The 8,923-nt window shown below is 40.5% G+C and overlaps 1 protein-coding gene and 1 long non-coding RNA gene across 2 annotated transcripts in view; one reads left to right on the forward strand and one right to left on the reverse strand.

Annotated features, from left to right (window-relative positions):
- LOC307035610 (NLR family CARD domain-containing protein 3-like) overlaps window positions 1-8,923 on the reverse strand; it is a 97,748-nt gene that overhangs the window by 57,230 nt on the left and 31,595 nt on the right. The window lies entirely within an intron of this gene.
- Window positions 427-2,085, forward strand: LOC307035693. Its single transcript, XR_013807159.1, has 3 exons — window positions 427-562; window positions 1,271-1,350; window positions 1,900-2,085. It is a non-coding gene; the product is annotated as an uncharacterized lncRNA (long non-coding RNA).

Genomic DNA, 8,923 nt, shown 5'->3' on the forward strand with positions numbered 1-8,923 from the left:
ACTGCCGGTGGTTGAGACGGTGGGGTCTTTGGCGACTAGTTGTATAGCCCAAGCGGCAAACTCTGTGGAAGAGCCGGGACGCCAATACGGAAGTGGCACACCCTGCAGTTCATATATTGGCCAATAGGGACTGACTGCAGAAAGGAGCAATCTCCATAGACCCCCATGTTAACATGCCCAACTTTACAGCAGAAAAAAACATGTTTCTACCCATGGATGCAATAAATATTATTATGAATATAGTTAGATTCCACCTTCATGATTATGAACCTGTGAGTGAATTGTTTTCTAACACGACCCTTTTATTTATAGTAGGTCTTAAAGTCTTTGCATCAATTAGGGCGTGGTCACATTGAGTGACGGCTCTGTGAAGTGACTGCTGCTGCTAGCTTCTTGTCTCTCTGCTAGCTGCTCCGTGAAGCTACAGGGACTCTGCCTGGTCAGTTCATCCAGGGAACACTACTTGACCCCGGCCGTGTTTGTTTGTTCTTCATGCTTATATATCGGACTACTGTGACTCGCTCTGCGGTTGAAACAGACGGTGCATGAATGCGGTTTTGCGGTAAGTGAAATTCGAGTGCTTTATTTATGTGTTAATGATTTTAATCAGCTACGTAATTAATGTTACGGGTTGGGTTAGCGTGTAAGCCAGTGGTAGCTACGTCGGTACTAACGATGCTAATAGTAGCCTCCAAGTTAAAATCATAGACTATATTTATAAAGGTTCAAATTAAATAGGCAAGTGTTAAGTGTTAAGTGGGATAATACTGTTGAACAAACAGCTTCTGTTTGAGGTTGATCAAATAAGGTCTTCCTTGTAACTTAGAGAGATTATTATTATTTAGGTAGGAACTGTATGCATCGCTAAGGTTAATTTAAAATGGCTATGCTCGAGTATGTAGACAAGCTAATGTCGAAGTAGTGTATGTGAAATCAACCTCACAATAAGATGTGTGTATATTACAATTATTAATGTCATATTTCAAGATGATTACTTAGATATTACAACACGGTTGGTTGAGCTGGAGTTCATTATTGAGCTTACACGTTAACATCACAGTCATCTGAAGAACAAACCCAAACCTTGTTGTTTTTATGAATTGCATTACGGTATCAAATAAACAGCAAGCATTGGTAACACAACTTCCAAAGTTACAGTAAAATAAAAAGGACCCTGACTCGGACAATACACAATCCAACATGTTCAACAGAAGAGAATCAGTTATATTGTTTGTACACATGGTACTTTACATATATCTGTTTGTTTAAGGTGTCCAGGTGATGCAGACAGGCTGGACCAGAGAGTGAGAGACAGAACTGGACTCCTCACAGCAGTGAACTTCAGCACAGGTACAACGAATCTCTTTTTCATACTGTACAAAGAATCAAGAAAGTATTGACTTTAATACACTGATATACATTCCATTAAACAATCCTAGATCACCTACACATCAGTGAAGTTGAGGTTTTTTTCCATGCAAAAAGTTACATTTAGATGTTAACAAGCAATATGATTTTGTCAGCTTTCTAATTTAATGTATTGAAGGCTAAGATATTTAACACATAGTGAGAACTGCTAGTATTTATCTCTGAATATTGTCTGTAAAAAACGTGGTAAAAGTGATTCTTTCAGTGAGACAACAGAGCAAGCTTCTACAGTTGCACTACGTTTTGATAACAGTTCAATATTATTTTGATAATAACATATATTTCAATGTTGATGAACTTCATACTGTTCATTCATAATCTGATTGTCTTTGTAGCTCACTGTTGAAATAAAAAAAAAACAATTACAAAATAATGATATCAACAGCCCCTAAACACACAAACACACCGCTTTCATAAATAACACACTTGTTCTGCAATAATATGTTTTATGTTTCCTGTCATTTTTGTTAGGAAAGGACCTGCCTGAAAGACACGACATGTTCTCCTTCTCTGAGGGTCAAGAAGAACATCCAAGAGGAACATTAAAAGTAGGGGTCCACCGAATGGGAAATTCTTGGCCGAAACCGATACCGAAAATAGGAAACAGTTGGCCGAAAACCGAATGCCGAAAGGCCGAAAAATGATTAATAGAAATATATTTATATATATAGAAATATATATATATATATATATATATATATATATATATATATATATATATATATATATATATATATAATGTATACATTTTTTACAAATGTTGTTCAGCTGCCTGATTATGGAAAAATACATGATTATGGCAAAACTTAACTTAAATAATAATCACTATTATGGGTCCATAAAACATTTATTCAGCACTTTTGAATGCATACAGTACATTAATTCCAAGTCAAGTGCATTTTCTTTCCTCTGTAGGATAACTAGAACAAAGTGCATTCAGAACAAAGCCAAGGTGCTTTAAAACTGCATAAACATCGAGGCCAGTAGGCCTACAACAAAACAGTGTAAATAAAGACTGTAACAGCCAGGCCTTCAACAACAACAAATGCACCTATCAGTTTGGTAAGCTAACGTGTTGTTGTGATGACGTAATCAAAACGCGGCGACAAGCACGGCGCGCGACCATGCTCGCGGCTGGCTCACAGCCAACATGTCTGCCGCATGGAGATATTTCAAAATATCAGAGAGAGAGGCGCGGATTGCGATTTGTAAAACGTGTTCAGTTGACATTTCTCGAGGGGGTGTAACTGCAACGACTTTCACCACTTCGGGATTACTCCACCACTTGAAATTAAAACACCCGGACAAATATGCGGAGTATGATCAACGTAACCCTGTTCTCTGACATTCGCCGAAAGCCGAAAGGGCCTTTTTAACCATTTTCGGCCGATAATTTTTGGTGGCCGAATATTCGGTGCATCCCTCGATAAAAGCTGATGCTATGAGATTTTAAGACCAGTACACTAAGAAACTACTTTTATTGTAAACACAGTCAGCTTATGGAATGCACCTATTTCCACATCTACACTCCATCAGCTGATTATTTCTATTTGCCTCGCTTTATAAGTTCACATCACGTGTCCCTTGTACCGCAGAGTTTGCAACGTCACAAATAAATGGGGCCAATCTTCAGTCAGATGTGAATGTGTGATCTAACATCTTCAGTAAGAATAATGGACGAAAGGAGTGCAAATACAATTTATTGAAATGTGAACCAAAAGTTAATCAAAAATGTTTTAAATAAAAAGCACATATGGACAGAAGGTGTAAAACTATATAAGTAAACACATTTAGTCAAATAACGTGACAGACTAGGCCTGTGCAGTTGGTATCAGCTTTGCCCAGCATGGGCTCCTCCATCAGGCCTGGTCCCCCTCACAGAGGAAAGACCCTCAGTCCTCTCCAAACCAACAGACAGGACGTCCATCACACGGAGGTTTCTCCCTGAAGTCTCTGCAGCTCTCTGGACACCACGCTGTCTCAATCCGTCCACACTGAATATGAGAGGGGGAAATGAAAATAATAAATGCTTAGACAATAAGAAACATAAAGTTGAGTTGCTCAGTTTTTTTAGATTGTCAATACTATTACTATATAACTAATATATCAGGTTAAGAGGCACATTCAAATAAAGATTGGTCTTTAAATACATGTTGTCTTTTGAATTGTTTGTCTAAAGTCAAGGACCTAGAACTGGTACTTAGTTTTAATGATAGTCTGGTTATTATGCTGTTTGGAGGAGGCCTCACAGGTAAGAGCACTAACTAGCTACCATCACATGTACCTTAGCTTGACTTAAATGTATTAAACGTATAATTAAGTGATATCAAAATATAAATAACTAATGTCATGCAAACATATTAATATTTGCTTGATTCCAGTGTTGAATTTAGCACAATTGCATATGTAACAGAGTTATAAAGGTTGGTCTAAAATTCGGGTTAAATTGGAGAATCACGCCAACTGGTGTTACAAATGCGTGCCTGCATTACTGCAGCTTTGTTACCGCAATGGATTGTGGGAGATTCTCATACCGCGTGAGGATCTTTGAGAGTAAGGTGCATTGTATTATGTCGGTGGACAAAATGTATATTATTATTTTATTAGGACAATAACGTTCTGTTGTGTTGTTTTGTTTAATGTTAGTCGTTTAATGCTCACAGCAACATGTTTTTTGTGTGATTGGCTATTTGTTTTATATGATTTATTAATTTGATCACCAATAGCTAATCTGAGCTAATAAGCTAACGTGAGCGTGGTGCTATCTCTCCTACAGAACGTGTCCTTTTTATGTGTCCATTCAAACGCAGGTATAAACAAACGCAGTGAAATAAACCAAAGTATTCACCAGCTCTGAGTGGTCTGTTGCCGAGGGGACACTACACCGGGGGTTACATTGGTGCCGTGACCCGTTCTTCACTACGCCGGACCAGGGTGGATGTCTTCTCGCCGCTGCAACGTTTTGGAGCTTCAATTCCTTCAGTGTGTTGGACTCTCAGGTTTATTTTGTTGATATAAGCATTATTCTTTTGAACTTGTCATTTTATTTTGGTTTACTATCGATGAAAAATGAGTTCCAGTAGATTGAGATCTTTGAAATCACTCCTTTCAATGTTGGTAGGGGTAGAGGGCTATGTAGCACACCTGTTCCATTTCCACTAGGTGACTTTAAGGTGGGGGATAGGAACACTTTTGATGGGGATTCAGTGCACAGTCCTGTCAGAAGTGGAGATGTGATGACACCTTCCATCCAGCATACAGTAGAGTTATCTACACCACAGTGTTTTAGCATCAGTCCCCAATCCTTCTGATGATGTCGGACTAGCTGACCAAATGAGCACTATTGTGTAGCAGATAGGGCAGCAGCTAGCTGATAGCATTATGTCACGGGTTAGACGAATTAGGTGAATGACGAATGACGAATCCCGATGGGCCGGTACCGAAGTGGGCCGGTCGGATAAGTCACTAGCACATCCCCCACTCCCCCCGTTGACAATTTACTAGTGGTACCGAAGTGGGCCGGTCGAGAGTCCCGGGCTGATTTTTAGTCCCAGTCCACCACTGGCTACATGACCGTATGATCGCCCATATTGACGCACCTAATTCCTAAACTTCTAACAGATACAACATAAACCGATCCTTCAGCCTCATATGAGCTCTCAGACACGTTCAAAATTAAACTGTCATCGCTGTCTGAGCTTGCTGCTGTGTGCGCCATCGTGAGTTTACATGCAGATGCTGGGATCCTGAACGGTGCAGCTGGAGCGCTGTGCCCGCAATGACGTCACCCATCATTTGGCGGGACTTGAAGAATCCCCGAGAAGATTCAGAATATGGTCAACATTGAAGGAAAGATTAATGGTTATCAAAGTACAAATATCCAAAATCAGTTCAGTAACGGTTTTCAAGGGGACAATATTTACTCAAATTGATGGGTTTGGATGATGGGGGAAACTCGTGTCACAGGCTCTTTAAACCAAAGTGCTGCTGCTTCCCATCATGCACCAGGGCTTTGCATTGCATCATGGTATATTGAGGCGACTGCTGGTGAGAAAAGACGCTGGTGTCTCTGTTTTCAAAGAGTAACTTCTCCTGATAGGTGTCGTCTAGCAAAACAACACTAAACTGACCCAGGAACGTGAGCTGCTCCTGTCTCTAATGGGGGAAGAGAATTACACCAAATCTGAAGCTTTCTGATCATTATCAATATGGAACAAAAATATAAACCATCAAACTGAGACAAAGACAGGCCACGAGTCCGACCCAAAATAAAGACTTTCTCTCAAAGTTCAGATTTTTTTTCCTCAAAATGATGACGTTTTTTTTTTCTCAAATGGGTTTTTTCTCGAAATCTCGAAATTCTGACATTTTTTTCTCAAAATCTCGAAATTATTTTTTTCTCTCCAAATTTTGACTTTTTTCTCAAAATCTCGAAATTGTGTATCCATGTATTTCTGATCCTCTCAAGAATGGAAGAAGTCATCAAACTGAGACAAAGACACGAGTCCGACTTAAAACACACACTTTATTGATTAGATCAGCTGCTTACATTGAAAGCACATGAGTGTTGATGATGAGGCAATCATCATGTGATTGGTCTGTTAACCCTTTGGAGTCCTGGGCTAATTTGGCCGTTTTTGCAAACTTTTGATTTTTCTTACTAAACACCATTAAGAAATGTTTGGCATGTCAATGTTTGGTATCTTTTTTTTAAGGAAAACCTTGCCTATATAACCTGATAGTTATTTATTTCATTTTGAGATACTATATGAACATTTTGGACCCAAAATCACAAAAAAACATAAAAACTGATTTTGAAAATGATATTATTTTTCATATAGGTAACACAAACATCCACAACGAAACCATTTGAAAGCTGGAAATAGATACATGGGATGTCACTATGATAATGTGAAAGTTTGATTGAGGTAGCATGAACCTATATACACATTATGTACAAAAATCAGTTTCTTCTGTCACTATCTGTGCCACGCTTCAAAGCAGCTTCTGTCAACTACGACACAGAGGGCAACATCACAGGCTCCTCCTCCTCCATGTCAAAAAACAAGCTCATAGCTTGACTCACGTTCAGAGTTCTCTTCATCAAAGTTGAATCTTCAAAACTCAAAATCTATCTATCTATATCTAAATTCTCAATGTTTGTCTGTCACTTTACTTCAATCGCAGTCTCCCGCCGTCTCTCTTTGTCTCCCGCCGCCTGTCTTCGTATATCTTCGTCTCTCTCCATCTCCCGCCGCCCCTCTTCGTCTCTTTTCGTATCGCTTCGTATCACTCCGTTTACCTGATTACCTCAATCCCTCCCTGGTAAATACATCCTGTTGAGCAGAATCTACAGTTTCCAGTATTTTCCGTTTCATAAAATGATAAAATACGGCTAAGATATTAAAATATGTGCTTCCATTATACATACTTTTGAAATATATTTGTATTAACTTTATATCATCGTATCTCCGTGTTTACTGGGTCTTTTTGCATGAAACAAAGACTGGGATATAGTTTCAAGCCAGTACTTTCGACAGAAACACACAATGTTGTCCAGACTGTTGTTTTTATGCAGCACCGGCTTGAACAGGTCATGTGATCTGATCACGCCGGCGTGACGGTCGACTCCAAAGGGTTAATAAACCCATCTAACCCAGATCAGAGGTTTACATTCACCCCAGAAGCAGCCGTGTTCATTCAAACATCATCGTGTTGTTTAGGGAATATTAAGTTTCTAAATGCAAATAAGGAACATTGAATCTGACCCTTCTGTTGGAGTCGGGAGGCCTGGTAATTTATTTCGGCAATTACTCAGACCTACTAATTGACCTAACAGAAGCCATTGAGTAAGTTTACTGCTTGGCTCAGATCCACCAACGTCAGCAAGATCTCACCTCTATTCACTCCTGAAGAACCAGGTTCAATTAACTGCTGTTTCAATTCAGACGACCCGCTAAATCTGTTTAAGCGATCCAGAAGGATTTTGATATCAGTAATGCTGCTGCAGATACACTCTTTACAACATCAGGAGGATACGTCCCCAGCTGACCCAGAAAGAGACGCAGGTTCTGGTCCAGGCTCTCTTCATCTCACGCCTAGACTACTGCAACTCCCTCCTGGCTGGTCTGCCTGCATGTGCCATCCGACCTCTGCAGCTCATCCAGAATGCAGCGGCTCGTCTGGTCTTCAACCTTCCTAAATGTTCCCACACCACGCCGCTCCTCCGCTCCCTTCACTGGCTTCCAGTAACTGCTAGAATCCACTTCAAGACACTGGTACTTGCGTACCATGCTGTGAATGGATCTGGCCCTTCCTACATCCAGGACATGGTTAGACCGTACACCCCAGCACGTGCACTCCGCTCTGCATCAGCCAAACAGCTCGCTGCACCCGCACTGCGAGGGGGACCCAAGTTCCCATCAGCAGAAACACGTGGGTTTGCTATCCTGGCTCCCTAAGTGTGAGTGTGGAAGGGTGCAATCTTACCTTTAAGAGAGAGAGCGCCAATTTATTTTAAGTTGTCCCAATCCAAAGGGTGGGATGATTTTATTTGAAGAAAATGGTCCACACTTTTTTACAGGTTTTTTTTTACCTTCTCTCGTTACAACGTGACAATCATACAAAACATATCATGCTGTGGTCATGTTCTAATATAAAACCTCAATAAACAGTTTTACATTTCTCACATTAAATTGTAACTTCAACTGCCCACTTCAGTTGACATTAAAATCTTCCGACAGAATTTAGAGGAATCTCCTCAAAAATGGTCGGTGATAAAAAACACATTCAAACTTTCATTCAACAAATCAACATCACTTTCAACTCCTATTCCAGCATGAATTCAGAGGAACGTCCTCATAGGTGGCTGCTGATATAACACATTCAAACATTCAACAAATCAATTCATCCAACCATTCAATAATCAATTTGAGAGAGCTTACCAGGGGAGAAACCCCGCTCTCTTGCTTTCTCCCTCTCAGCTGGTGCTTTTAGGATCCACACAGGGACACACACAAAAAACCCAAAGGCACACCTCATACCCATACATGTAGGAAAAGGTCATGGACATGTCCAGACATATTCTCCTATGGCATGGCCTAAACACATTTTGGGGCTTCAGTATTTTCCATTGAGTCAGCATTGGCACGCGGCACCGTAACCAGTGGCACACTAGGAATAAGTGGAATAAGTGTTCAAAAATATTTAAATTGTATTTTCGGATCGTGAACGAGACCGCCTCCAGAGCGCGTCTCCCCGTTACCGGCAGAAGGAAGCCATGCACGTAACGCAGCCCCGCTCTCTTTATCTCCAGGTGACATTCTGCCGCTTTCCTCCGTGGTGCAGTGCTGATCGTTTCACCACGGAGGAAAGCACTTCACTAATTGCAGTACCCATAAGGAGCTGTACAAATGCCGCAGTTTTTGCGTGGCCGTGTATTTAGTTGAAAGCCCAGTGGCGATCTGCTCATCTCTCATCGAAATAATATGCTACA

This window comes from Notothenia rossii (genome assembly GCF_949606895.1).
Source record: "Notothenia rossii genome assembly, chromosome: 4".
Taxonomy (NCBI): domain Eukaryota; kingdom Metazoa; phylum Chordata; class Actinopteri; order Perciformes; family Nototheniidae; genus Notothenia; species Notothenia rossii.